This window comes from Mauremys mutica, chromosome 4, assembly GCF_020497125.1.
Source record: "Mauremys mutica isolate MM-2020 ecotype Southern chromosome 4, ASM2049712v1, whole genome shotgun sequence".
Lineage (NCBI taxonomy): Eukaryota > Metazoa > Chordata > Testudines > Geoemydidae > Mauremys > Mauremys mutica.
The window spans coordinates 67,435,519-67,448,600 of record NC_059075.1 but is presented as its reverse complement, the minus strand read 5'-3'; positions in this window follow the sequence as shown (position 1 = coordinate 67,448,600).

Genomic DNA, 13,082 nt, shown 5'->3' with positions numbered 1-13,082 from the left:
CCAGTTTGTAGCTTCATCTATTCACTGGCAACTGGATTCAGCATCATCCCTTGATGGTGTTACTGTGTGGTACTGCTAGCTCTGGCTGCATACACAGTGGGTGGCACCCTGACTCAGAGAACAAGTGCGATCTACTGTATAGCTTACACCATAGTCTGCACCTGTGCTGCAAACACAGTGTGGGTGACACAGTGGAGCAGTTCTGATTTGCACTTACACTGTTAGGAAATCTGTTTTTCCCTCCACCGGCTTAGATTTCAGTCATTGCTTAGCCAGAGAGTAAGCGGACCAAGCAGTTTTTTTCCCCAAATCCCCTTTGTATAAGGGGGTAAAAAAGCTCATCTGTGCAGGAGACAGAGTTTTGTTGTGGGGGGAGGGCACTCCAAATCTGTGGAACAAACTCCTTCAGGAACCTTCTGCTCCAAGTACCAGGGGCACTTCTTTGTCCGCCTGTGATGAGACACATGCCCAGCCCACTGACAGCAAGCCTAACGAGCATCCCTGCACTCAGGCAGTGCTAAGTAGGCACACCTACAGCACATGTATTGCCTAGAGAAGGGGAGCTTAAAGAGGTGAGGCTGGCCACAAAGCAAGGGGGGGAAATTTTCCTGAGAAAGAAGAGAGGCTTCTAGAGAGCCTGGTAGCCAGGAGTGCCCAGCCCCAGGCAGTAACCATCCTTACCTTTTTCTCCCCGTTGGTTTAGGGCAGACAGACACCGTAGTCCTGGGAGGGGCTCTGGGTGTCTGCTCTCTGTCAGTGCTCTGTAGTTGGAGCTGAGGACCAGCATCAGGGACTGGAGATAATTAGACTCAGAAAGGACCCCATGAGTGACCGTAGCTCCTGTAGAGAACAGTGGGCTTGCCCAGGAGTGGGAGTTCTGGTGGGGATCTATGGGCAAGAGGCATAAAGAGATGATGGCGGAGCCCAGGCTGAGAGCTGGCCTACTACAAGTGGTAGAGAATGTGAGCATGATGCCCTGTGCATAATACAAGGCCTTGAGACAGAAACAGGTTCTGCACCAGTCCTTGGAGAGGGGGCATGAGTTGAGATGGACCCGGAGCACTGGTGTAAATGAATGGCAGAATGGCAACAGCAGCAAGCCAACCAGCAACAGCAATTCCAGCAGCAGATGTTGCAGCAGTGATGGCCCAGTCAGCACAGCAACAGCAGCTGCTGGAGGAGATTGTGACCCAGCAGAAAGAACTTGAGAGAGACTTTTTGCAGCAGTTAAAAACCCTGACCTCTGCTCAGGGAGGCCTGGCAGGGCCCAATATACCAGGGCAGCTATGCCACCTGTGCTAGTGAAGTTAACTAAGATGGGCCCCAATGATGATCTGGAGGCATTCCTCGCCATTTTGAGAGGGTAGTGTTAGCCTCTCAATAGCCTCTGAAGCAGTGAGAGTTAGTTTTAGCCTCTGTGATGGGGTGTCCACCCCATACAAGATTGGAAGGGAAGATGGCCATGCAGGCCAATTAACTCCACAGGCTGCAGCTGGAGGAGGAGCCAACAAGCAGGGAAATAATTGAGAGCAGGCTCAGCCATGGAGGAACAGGTGGGGCCTATATAAAGCCGGGTAGCTAGCAACAGACATAGGGGAGGCTGTTGGAAGGCAGGTAGCAGTCTGTCCCTTGGAAGAGAGAGGAGGGTTTTGGAGCTGTGACACCCAGCAGGCGAAGGGGAACCAGGTGTGGTAGGAAGTAGTCCAAGGAAAGAGCAGTGAGGGCTGAGAGAGGCAGGCCCAGAACTGCTGAGCTGAGAGTCCCTGCACTGGAACCTGGAGTAGAGGGTGGGTCCAGGGTCCCCTACCAGCTACTAAGGGAGTGGCACCTTGGGGCAGTGAGAGGGAAGACTGCCTAGGACTGCTAGGAAGAAGGAACTTTGCTACCCTGGAAGGGGGGGAATACTGAGTGACCTGGCTGGAGGGGTGAGTCACGAAGAGGATGCTGTGGTTCCTGGGATGAAAAGAGCTGCAGACCTGTCAGAGAGATAAATGATGGCATGTAAGTTGTGGACAGGGGTGTTAACCTCAGTAGCTAATCCCCAAGGTGACCAGGAGGAGGTGCCAGACTATCAGTGAGTGCACCACATGACAGCCCCCTTTCTGAGGTACAGGCACAGCTGGTCTACCATAACCTTGACCCAGAGCAGGCTAGAGACTACCATCAATTGAAGACCGCTATCTTAGATTATCTGCATATTAGTGAAGAGACACATTGGCAGTGTTTTAGTGTGAAAACCTACCCTAAGGGGGCATGCTCCCAGGCACAACATTTAAAAGAGTATTGCTGGCAGTGGCTTTGCCCTAAGGAGTGCTCCAGGGCTTGAGTTGGACCTCAGAGCAGTTTGAGTCTATACTAATCAAAGGAGGTACAATAGTAAATAGTGGGAACTGCCTGCAAGTTATTCATCAACAAATAAGAGACTAAATAGAGATTTTGCAAAAGGAAAAGGAGAGGGGGTTGAATGTTGTAGAATGGATTTTATTTAGGCTTGGAAGGATTTGATTTTTATTGGTAAATGTCAGTAGACATTGATTTCACTGTGCACACACAAACCCATGAAAAAAATATTTCCATCACTACTAATAGAAATTTACAGACAGGCAAAGTAATAAAAAATGTTGCTTGAGAGCTTGAGGATATTGACTTTGTGTATTTTGACATGTGATGTTGAGAATTTGTGTTTTAACGGTTATCAAGTTTTAACTTTTTTTGAATCTCAGTTCTAATGTCTTTAAATAAATTGGACCTCTGCCCCCCAGATTTCCCAAAACTATACACATTTTAATCAATAAAAATTAAAACTGCTTAAAATAAACATTGATATTATCCATCAAAATAATGAAAATCAAATTCTGTCAAGCCTAATTTTATTCCGTCAGACCTTAATTTTGCAAAGCACCAGTTGCATTCAAGGAGAGCTCCACTAGATGGCAGCAGTGAACTGCTGGCTGGAAGATAGGTAATCTCCCGTTGCCCAGAAAGAGAACAGCAGGGAAGGGGCTGGCAGCCAATCCCTTGAGTTTCTTTTCATTTTGGAATTTACTGTCAATTTTCACCCCAACTCTAATACTTTTTTTTTTACTCTAATAAATAGTGGGAGCCACACTGAAGCTGGAGAGGAAGGATGGTCCAGCGGTTAGGATGTGAGCCAGTGACCTTGGTTCAGATCCCTACTTTGTAACCCACAGACACCCTGTGTGACCTTGGCAAGAGATTTCATCTCTCAGGAGCTCAGTTCCCATCTGTGACACGGGGGAGGGGGAATAGCCCCACCTCATAGGGTGTTGTGAGGAGAAATGCTTATGAGGTGCTCAGATAATAGAGTAAGGGGGGGGGCATATAAATACCTCAGACAAATGCAGGGCTGCCCCGGGGGGAGAAGTGAGGCAATTTGCCCCAGGCCCTGAGCCCCACAGGGGCCCCCACAAGAATATAGTATTCTATAGTATCGCAACTTTTTTTTATGGAAGGGGCCCCTGAATCCTCTGGGTGGCCCTGGACAAATGGGCAGTTTGGCTCTGGATCCAGAATGTTCTGTCTAGGGACCCTCTAGCAATAGCATGCTGAGAGTGTATTGACACATGGTTAGAGATGGGTCCTTTCAGCTGAGGGTGAGCCAGGGTCTTCTCTGTCCCATCGTGATGTCTGTCCATGAGCTGGATCACCTTGTTCCAGAGGTCTGGGGTGTCCTAGGAAGCCGTCTTGCCCAGCTGTATCCTACTTCAATTGAATGGTTGGTAGGTCAATCACCAATATGGGCAGCTCCATTCAGTGTGGACAAGCCACAGAAAGTTCAGCGGTGTGTCTGGTGAAGATGCTTTATGCTGACAGGAGAGCGTTTTCCCATTGGCATAATAAAACCTCCTCTGTGAGAAGCTCTCCTGCTGACATAGCGCCGTCCGCACTGGTGCTTCTGTCAGTGTAACTTACATTGCTCGGTGAGAGGAGTGGCTTATTCCCACCCCTGAGCGACATAACTTATACCAACAGAACCTGTAGTGCAGAAAAGTCATGTCCTGTTCCCAGGGCTTGACCAGAGTGCACAGCGTGCTTAAGAAACCCCTATGTGTGTGAGACTGGGGTGCTTCCCCTGTCAGCTATGTGAGGCATCTCTAGCAGGTGCAGAGACAGTCCTGTTCCATGTAGTGCAGTGTTGGAGGCAATGGCATGACGCAGAACTCAGTATGTTACACTTACCACTTTTACCAGCTGAAGAATTCAAAGGCAGCCAAGGCTCCAGTGAAGTCCGATCTTTATTTACCCATAAACAAATGGCAGAGCTCACTGTAGCAGCATGGGAATTGCCATACTAGATTAGATCAGTAGGGTGCATCTAGCCCACTATCCGGTCTTTGGCACTGCCAGCACCAGACACTTTGGAGGAAGAAACAAAACCCCCCATAGCTGATGATTATGAAATAATCTTCCATAGAGGACATTTTTTCCTAATTCCTATCAGTTAGTTGTTGGCTTAAGTCCTGAAGCAAGAAATTTATAGCTCTGGTTTAGGTCTAGTCTAATGTAATTATGGATGTTCTCACTATCCATATACATTTCTAATCTTTAAAAATCATATTACGTTCTTGGGCTCAATGGCAGCTTGAAGCAAGGAGTTCCACAGATGAAGTATGCTTGGGGATCTTTTTATTATTTGTGTTCCAGTAGCAAGCCCACTGTGCTAACTTTTGTCCAAGCACCCTCAAAACACAGTTCTAGCCTCAAAGAGCAGCAGTTTTTGTCTTGTTTTAATTACGCAAGAAGGACACAGTTGTTGGGAATATGCTTTAGTTTCCATCTGCTCATTCTGACAGCAAACAAAAGACGGAATAGCACAAAGGAAGTCATTATCTCCAATCGATGGTGCTTCAGGAAGTTTTAATGTAAACCAGCCTAACAAGATTAGTGCAAATGAGAGTGGCCCATTCTGTTACAGGCAGTAATCAATTATAAGGATTGTTAACCTATTAGAGCCTTTGAATTGTAATGATAATGAGCTTACATGTATGGCGGCCTTTTAGTGGGGTGGATCACTATATGCTTTAAAACTGATATACTTCCTAGGCAGGAATCACTCCATCCAACACTGTGATGCAGATACCTCTGGAGTGAAACATGGCAACTATTTCAACAGTTTAGGACAGGAAGTGAAGAAGGTATTACGGGTGGTGTCTAGCTGCTCTGTAGTTACATTTGCATTAAATTTTTGTTCCGCAAAGGCTGAAAGGATTAGGATGAAGACTGGTAGGCCAGGTCTGGTCCAGAGGGAGACTCTTTGGGGCAAATCTGAGGTCATTTGATCTAGGGGTTTCCCTGTATTCCAAATAATGAGCTGTTTTCAAAGTTGCAAAAATCTTTCAATGCTTTTTTGCACACAGCAAGGGGAAAATGGTGGGTAAGAGACCCACAACATATATATCCCTGTACCTCTACAGAGGTTGCCAGCTCTCATGATTTTGTCATGAGTCTAGTGATACTTGGTGTTTTTACTTAAATCTCCAGCTCCTGGAGTCAAGTGATAAGGTGAGAATCTCAGCTTTCATTTAAAAAAAAAAGTTTCTAGCTCACATGGCTGTGGCGAAAAGCTTGAAAATGTGACCTAAGTGCTCCCTAAAGGCTCAGAAACCGGAAGGTAAATAAGAAGAACCCTTAACATTTTTAAAAAAATATTTCTTAAGCCAATCTCATGATTTTGGGTGCCTGACTCATGATTTTCAAATGCTTGGGATTGGCAGGATTGGAGAAGATGCTTTCTTCTGCCCAAGCCATGTATTTCAGCTGGAAATCATTCTTGCCTGTGAATTTTAACCATTTATTTGTCTATGGATGGACCTTGCCACTAGATACTTTTTTCCACACTTCATCTCTGCCCTGTGGAAACCAATAGCAGTTCTTTGAATAATGGTATGATCCCATGGCATATGTGGGCTGAAGTATGAGCTTGAGGTAAGTTTGATTGGCTGCTAGGATTGCCAGAAGACTAGCTCAGTGCAGCAATAGTTCCAAGCTGGCTGAGAATGACAACAGAAACAACTTACACCAGCTTCCCTTGTTTATTCCCATCCCTGTGTCACGTGGCCTGAGGAATTCACCAGAAATGGTCCTCCATTTCTCTCTAGTGCACTGAAGACCCAGCACCATCAAAGAAACAGGGCTGCTCTGTGAGGTGAGAGCTACTCCTTTGTGGTGGGCCTCTCAGAACAGGCAAAGGGAGAAGAGACCTCAGTTGCCACAGAGTTCAAAAGCAAGAGCTGCTGTGGTCTAGGACCACCTGTCTTTCCTGGCTGATTTCTTCTGCAGCAGTCTGCTGCAAGGAATTCCACAGACCTGTGATTTGGAGGGGCAGTGGAGATGACAATATTAGTTTGAAAGGCTGGTAAGTGCAAATGCACCTGGCTGTGCGCTCCAGACCTCCCAAGCTCTTGGGGCAGCAACAGAACCTTCCCAGGGCCCTAAAGCCTACTTAAGAAAAATCCTGTGGAATTTAACTGGGATGAAATCAGTAGGGCTGTGTTGAAATGTAAACAGGATTTATAGCAATCACTCTAAAAACCTGTTACGGTGTATAAAGAATTATCTCCTTTCTCTAGATATTTTCACCATCTAGAATTCTGTTGCAATGAGAGAGTTCTCTAGGGTGCTTAATTAAAAATAAAGCTACAGAGAAGTTACTATTTTCTATTAAAGCTTTTTTCATGCACTGGTTGCTCCATAATAGTGATGCCTGGGGCCTCTATAGCATCTTTTTTCCCTGAGGCTCATGAAGTACTTTTCATACGTTAAGCCCCATAGTTCCCTGGGGAAATGGAGGCAAAGAGCGGTTAAGTGACCTGCTTACGGTCACGCAGCTATTTGGTGGCAGAGCCAGGAATGGAACTGAGGGCTCTTGACTGTCTGTCCCCTGCTCTAGCCACTAGGCAATGCTCTCTCACAGAATGTGTATTTGTATGATTAGAGAGCAGTGTTAGAGCAAGGCTTTGAATGTCAGCAGCTTCTTCACAATGAATTCTCCAGGCCTATTTACTCTGGAAGCAAGGGCTGCCCCGCCAGATTTTGTGTTTATACCACATTGTCACTACAGGTGAAAAAAGCTCCATGGTTTCTAGCTGCTTTCAGATGGCTGGCTGTTGTTCAGACTGTATGCTTCAAGATGATACTTGAAGTTAGCTGGGAGCTAGAAGGCTTAAAGGGATGAACTCTACTTCCTCTGTAGGGGTAAATCCAGTCCTGGCCAGCCTCGTGTACATGAATTATAATGTTACTTATCTAAAGTGAGGTACTATGTGGTTGGCTGCAATCCCAGAAGTTGTGGGTTTGAGTCTCGCTTGATTTCGCCCAGAAGAGCCACCGCCAGTCTACCCAGCTACAAATGGGTACCTGATCCATTGGGTTAGGGGAGTCAAAGGTGGTCAGATCCAGTGCTAGCCACCTCTCTCCCTTGTGTACCATTGGCTATGGAAATTGATGTGCCTCAAGCACATCAGCCAAATGTGGCTCAGGGTGGCCTTTGACTTTTACTCATAGTTCCACATACTGTGTTTTGTCTTAGTTGGAATGTATCTATGTTGTGATTATATACATGACAATGGATTGTTACTGTGGCTCTACGCATGAAAGGGCATAAGAATTGTGCAAGATGTGCCCTGGACTGAGTGGGTCCATCCTGAATTACAAGTGGTGGACTGTGGCTTGGGAACAGGCTTCAAGTTCAACAGGAAAGTGCAGAAGACTCTGTTCTAGAGAGCAGGGGCTGTGTCCAAGGATTCTGGTTTGCTGTGGGTTCTCCCTTCCCCCAGGAGACTCTGAATCCTGTGGGGAGTGATTCTGGGGGACTGGACTGTCTTGGATCAAGCTGAACTCATGGTGGTGCTGCTGCTCCATAGCTGACTTTGCAGTGAGGCCTGACTGAACAAATGGCAGTGGCCTAGGGCCAACTTCACAGCACCCTGACAGGTGGTGGCAGCACAGAGCTGACTTTGCTGCAAGACTGACCAGACCTGTGGTATGCAGTGTGGTTGTAGCCACGTTGGTCTCAGGATGTTAGAGAGACAAGGTGGGTGAGGTAATATCTTTTATTGGACCACCTTCAGTTGGTGATAGAAACAAGCTTTCGAGGCCCACAGAGCTCTTCTTCAGGTCAAAGAGTACCTTTCCCAGACCAGTGGTGGGAGAGGAATTGTCACAGAACTGAACCAGATAGCTGCACATCAGAGCAGGACCTGGTGGTTTAGACTTTCCTCTGCCTGTCTGCCCCAGCTTAGAGAAGTCACATCTGATCCCCCCTGCTTTTCATTGAGTCTAGCTGGACCTTTGAATGAGGTTTTAGGAGGTGAGGATTGCTGTATGACTAAGGGTTCTGGACCAAGCCAGGCAATGAATATTTGCAATTGTAGGGTTGGCCATGCCAGTGGTTTTGCTCATTTTATTGCATGTAAATTCTGTCGGGTTATCATGTTTCTTTTGTCTCTGCCCTTGTCTCCAAATAAAGTGTTGTGATTCCATTTTCCTAAGGGCTCCAGCGTGCTTGCAAGAGGGGGAAAACCACCTACAAATGTGACCAGGGAGGTTATATTTTAATTCCCCATAGCCTGTACTCCTACTTCTGGCTAACATCAGCACCTGACAGAAGGGTTACACTGTTAAAGCCTTGAATGATATAGGAACAGACTGTGGCTGGAACTGCTGACTGAGCCAAGGTATAATCGTCTCAAGAAGTAGAGGTGAGGGCACGGCTATTTTTACAGGGGGCACATGGTTCTAGAAGTCTCTTCTCTTCTGTGTACACCAGGATACATTTGTGGGGTCCTTTCAGGGTATATCTGTGTGTGCATGGTCTGGATATGTTGTGTATATTTATTATGTCCTGGGGAGGGTTGTTTGCTTTTTTCATTCCTCTGTGGGACCCATTGCCCTTCTGTATCATTACAGAAAAAGAAAAGAGTGACAGTACTAGGTCATTTGCTCCTCACCTGCTGGTCATTTAACAACTGTTCTCTAAAGTATATACTACAGTCTGTGGTGCTCTGTCCTCCCTAGTTTTAAATGTAAATGAAGTAGGAGCCCTGCCTCTTTTAGGCCCTGGTTCAGCAAGGTCCTTAAGCACTTGCCTGACTTCGCTGACTGCAATGTACATAGAGCTACTCACAAGCTTAAGTGCTTTGCAGAATTGGGGCCCCTGTGCACACTTTTGCAGATGGTCCCACTCACAGTGCAGCCTCCTCCCTTCCCATATAATGTCAACACAGGCTGCAGAATCCCATAGAAACTACTGCACGTATGGAAAGTGCAATTTCCAAGCCCTTTTTAACTCAGTCAAATAGAAATCAATTTTCACCAGGGCACTCGGGTGCTTCTCTTCAACTAAAGCAATTTCTCTGCCCAATTTCAGCTTTCAACCTCAATCTTCCAGTAAGCCTTTGACAAGGTCCCTCAACAGAGGCTCTTAAGCAAAGTAAGCTGTCATGGGATAAGAGGGAAGGTGCTCTCATGGATCAGTAACTGGTTCAAAGACAGGAAACGAAGGGTAGGAATAAATGGTCAGTTTTCACAATCGAGAGAGGTAAATAGCGGGGTCCCCCAAGGATCTGTACCGGGACATAAATTCATAAATGATCTGGAGAAGCGGGTGAACAGTGAGGTGGCAAAATGTGCTGATGATACAAAGGGATCTCACAAAACTGGGTGACAGGGCAACAAAACGGCAGATGAAATTCAGTGTTGTTAAGTGCAAAGTAATGCACATGGGAAAACATAATCCCAACTATACATATAAAATGATGGGGTCTAAATAAGCAGTTAGCACTCAAAAAAGCGATCTTGGATTATGGATAATTCTCTGAAAACAATGTGCAGCAGCAGCAGCAGTCAAAAAAGCTAACTATGTTAGGACCCTTAAGAAAGGGATAGATAATAAAAGAGAAAATATCATAATGCAACTATATAAATCCATGAGACTCCCACACCTTGAATATTGCATGCAGTTCTGGTTGTCCCATCTGAAAGAATATATATTAGAACTGGAAAAAGTACAGAGAAAGGCAACACAAAGAATTAGGGCGATGGAACAGCTTCTGTATGAGGAGAAATTAAAAAGACTGAGATTGTTCAGTTTAGAGAAGAGGGGGGATATGCTACAGGTCTATAAAATCATGAATGGTGTACTGTAGAGAAAGTGAATAGGGAATGCTATTTACCCCTTCACATAACAAAAGAACCAAGGGTCACCCAATAAAATTAACAGGCAGTAGCTTTAAAATAAAAGGAAGTATTTCTTCACACAGCGCACAGCCAACCGGGAGAACTCATTACCATATTGTGAGGGCCAAAAGTATAACTGGAATCAAAACCAAATAACATATGTTCATGGAGGATAGGTCCATCGGTGGTTATTAGCCAAGATGGTCAGTGACACAACCTCGTGCTCTGAGTGCCCCATAACCTCTGACTGCCAGAAGTTGGGACTGGCCGACAGGGGATGGATCACTCAATACTTGTCCGGCTCTGTTCATTCTCTCCAAGCATCTGACACTGGTCACTGTCGGAAGACAGGATAGAGGGCTAGCACCACTCGTCTGACCCTGTATGGCCATTCATATGTGCTTAACCCATTTCAGCGCTACAGCTGCTTATAAAAACCGAACTTAACCAAACTTCCCAATGATGCTTTTATAACAGGGAAAATGTGTTCTAGCCTCTCCCTTCTCATGCACAAATACTTGAACCATTTTAGCTCAAACTTCCCAGAAAAATTCACCTATAGGGCAGGAACCAGATTTGAGAAATATCAGCCCAGTGGGTGAAAATACTGGAAAGTTATGAATAACTGAAAACATGAGGTTGTTTTAATGGCGTGCTTCATGTGACCTTAACTATAGTGCTAGCTAGTGTACCAGCTATAATAATGTTTTGATTTACAGTGCCTTATGTACACAGGGAATTGGCTGCCTGTTAATGTTCACCTAGTGCCCTCCCTCTCAAAATCTTCCAAAGGCTCTTTCTTCCATTGATGTGTCTGTCTAGAGTGACATGTATGAATATGTTCTGTTTTGTGCTGTTCTCTAGTCTATCTGCTCAGACCTTTTAGAAAGTAAGAGCTTTGAGTCAAGGATGCTGAGCCCAACAGTGCGCTTGGTGCTTTTAGAACAAAGGCAACACAGTTCTTAGGAGCTCCCAATCTATTTCAGATACAGACAATTATAGTTTGTGCTTGGCACATCTGATCTATGGTACAACGCTGTGGTACACCTGCAGTGGTATATAAATAACAATGATAGCGTTGTCCAGAAGGCTTCAGGCATCAAGAGCCAAGAAACAATTAAAATGTATTATTAGCTGTTGGCAGCAATTGTGAGGGGGTGTTAGTGCATAACTGACCTGGATTATTTACTAAATAAAACCCTCCAGGGTAATTCACATACCAAAGAGCTTTGAAGGAACACAGAGGTCGATGGAAAATGGCAAAGCAAGGGAAAACACCCTTTATATTTCAATGTACAAGATATGCTAGTGATTACCCTGTGGCTCCTACTGTGCCTCCTGGAACATCCGCAGAGCATGGGGTTATATAGAGCCCAGTCCTACCCCTGGTGCACTCAATGGCAAAACTTTGTTAGTTGTTTTTAAAAAAAGCCTCTTCCATCTTTTCTTCCTGGTTAGGTGGTCTAACATGACGTCACCCAGAGACTTTCAACAGGTCTGACTCATAGACTTTAAGGTCAGAAGGGACCATTATGATCATCTAGTCTTCCCCTTCTATCTCAACCCCAGTGCAAGTGCAACACCTCTTCCCTTTTTTCCCTGCCTGTCCTTTCTGAACAAGCTGTATCCTTCTATTCCAATGTTCCAGTCATGTGAATATCCCTCTAAATTATCTGTGTTGCCAATTATGTCTCAATTTTGATTATTCACTAGTATTTCTCATTCTTCGTTTATTCCCCATACTTCTTGCATTAGGATACAGACAAGCTATTTGTTAGATTTCCCCTCTATAGTCCCTCTTGTTTCTCTTTTGTTCCTGCTGTGATTGCCCACGTTCCCCCCAGATTCCAACCCTTCACCCAGGTTTCCATGTTTTGGACTTACCTATGTTTTTTGTCTCCTGTCCATGTTGATCCTAGTTTAAAGCCTGCTTCACTAGGCTAGCCAGTCTATATCTGAAGATATTCTTCTCCTTCCTCGATAGGTGGACCCCATCTCTGCTCAGCAGTCCTCCTTCTTGGAACAGCATGCTATGGTGGAGGAATCTAAAGCCCACCTGCCAACACCATCCACGCAGCCATGTATTTACCTCCAGGGTGTGTCTGTCTCTGCCTGGGCCCCTACTCTTGACTGGAAGGATTAATTAGAACATCACTTGCACCCCAACTCATTTGCGCCCACTTCCAGACCCCTGTAGTCACTTCTGATCTGCTGAAGCTCATACCTAGCAGTATCATTAGTGCCCACATGGATGAGCAGCATGGGGCAGTAATCAGAGGGCCGGATGATCCTGAGAAATCCTTCTGTAATGTCTCTGATGTGGGCCCCGGGCAGGCAGCACACCTCCTGGGATGCCAGGTCAGGCTGGCAGATAGATGCCTCTGTCCCTCTTAGAAGAGAGTCACTGGCCACCACTACCCTTCGTTTCCTCTTGGGAGTGGTGGCTGTGATCCTCCCAGCCTTAGGGGTATATGGCTTCTCCTCTTCCACCTGTGTGGGAGATGCCTTTTCCCTTGTTGCCAGAGCAGCATAATGTTTTTTTTCTGTGGATGGTGGGTTGGATCTGGGGTGGAGCACTGCCTGCTGCCAGAAGTAACCAGTAGCCCGGTACCTCCCTGTGAAGGAGCAGTTTTTCTCCTCCCCTGATGGTGCTACTCCATTCTTCTCCAGCTGGATTTCTTCCTCAAACTTGGAGGTCTCCATATGCATGTTTTCAATGAATTCCTCCTGTGCACAGATGTTCCTCAGCATACCCACCTCCTCCTGTAGCTCTCCCCAGCCTGGTTTTCTGTGATGGGGAAATGCAGGCCACAGTCTCTGCAAATCCACACTGGGGCCTGGATAGAGGCATCTATGGTTAGGCTCTCTGGACACAGGCGCCAGTG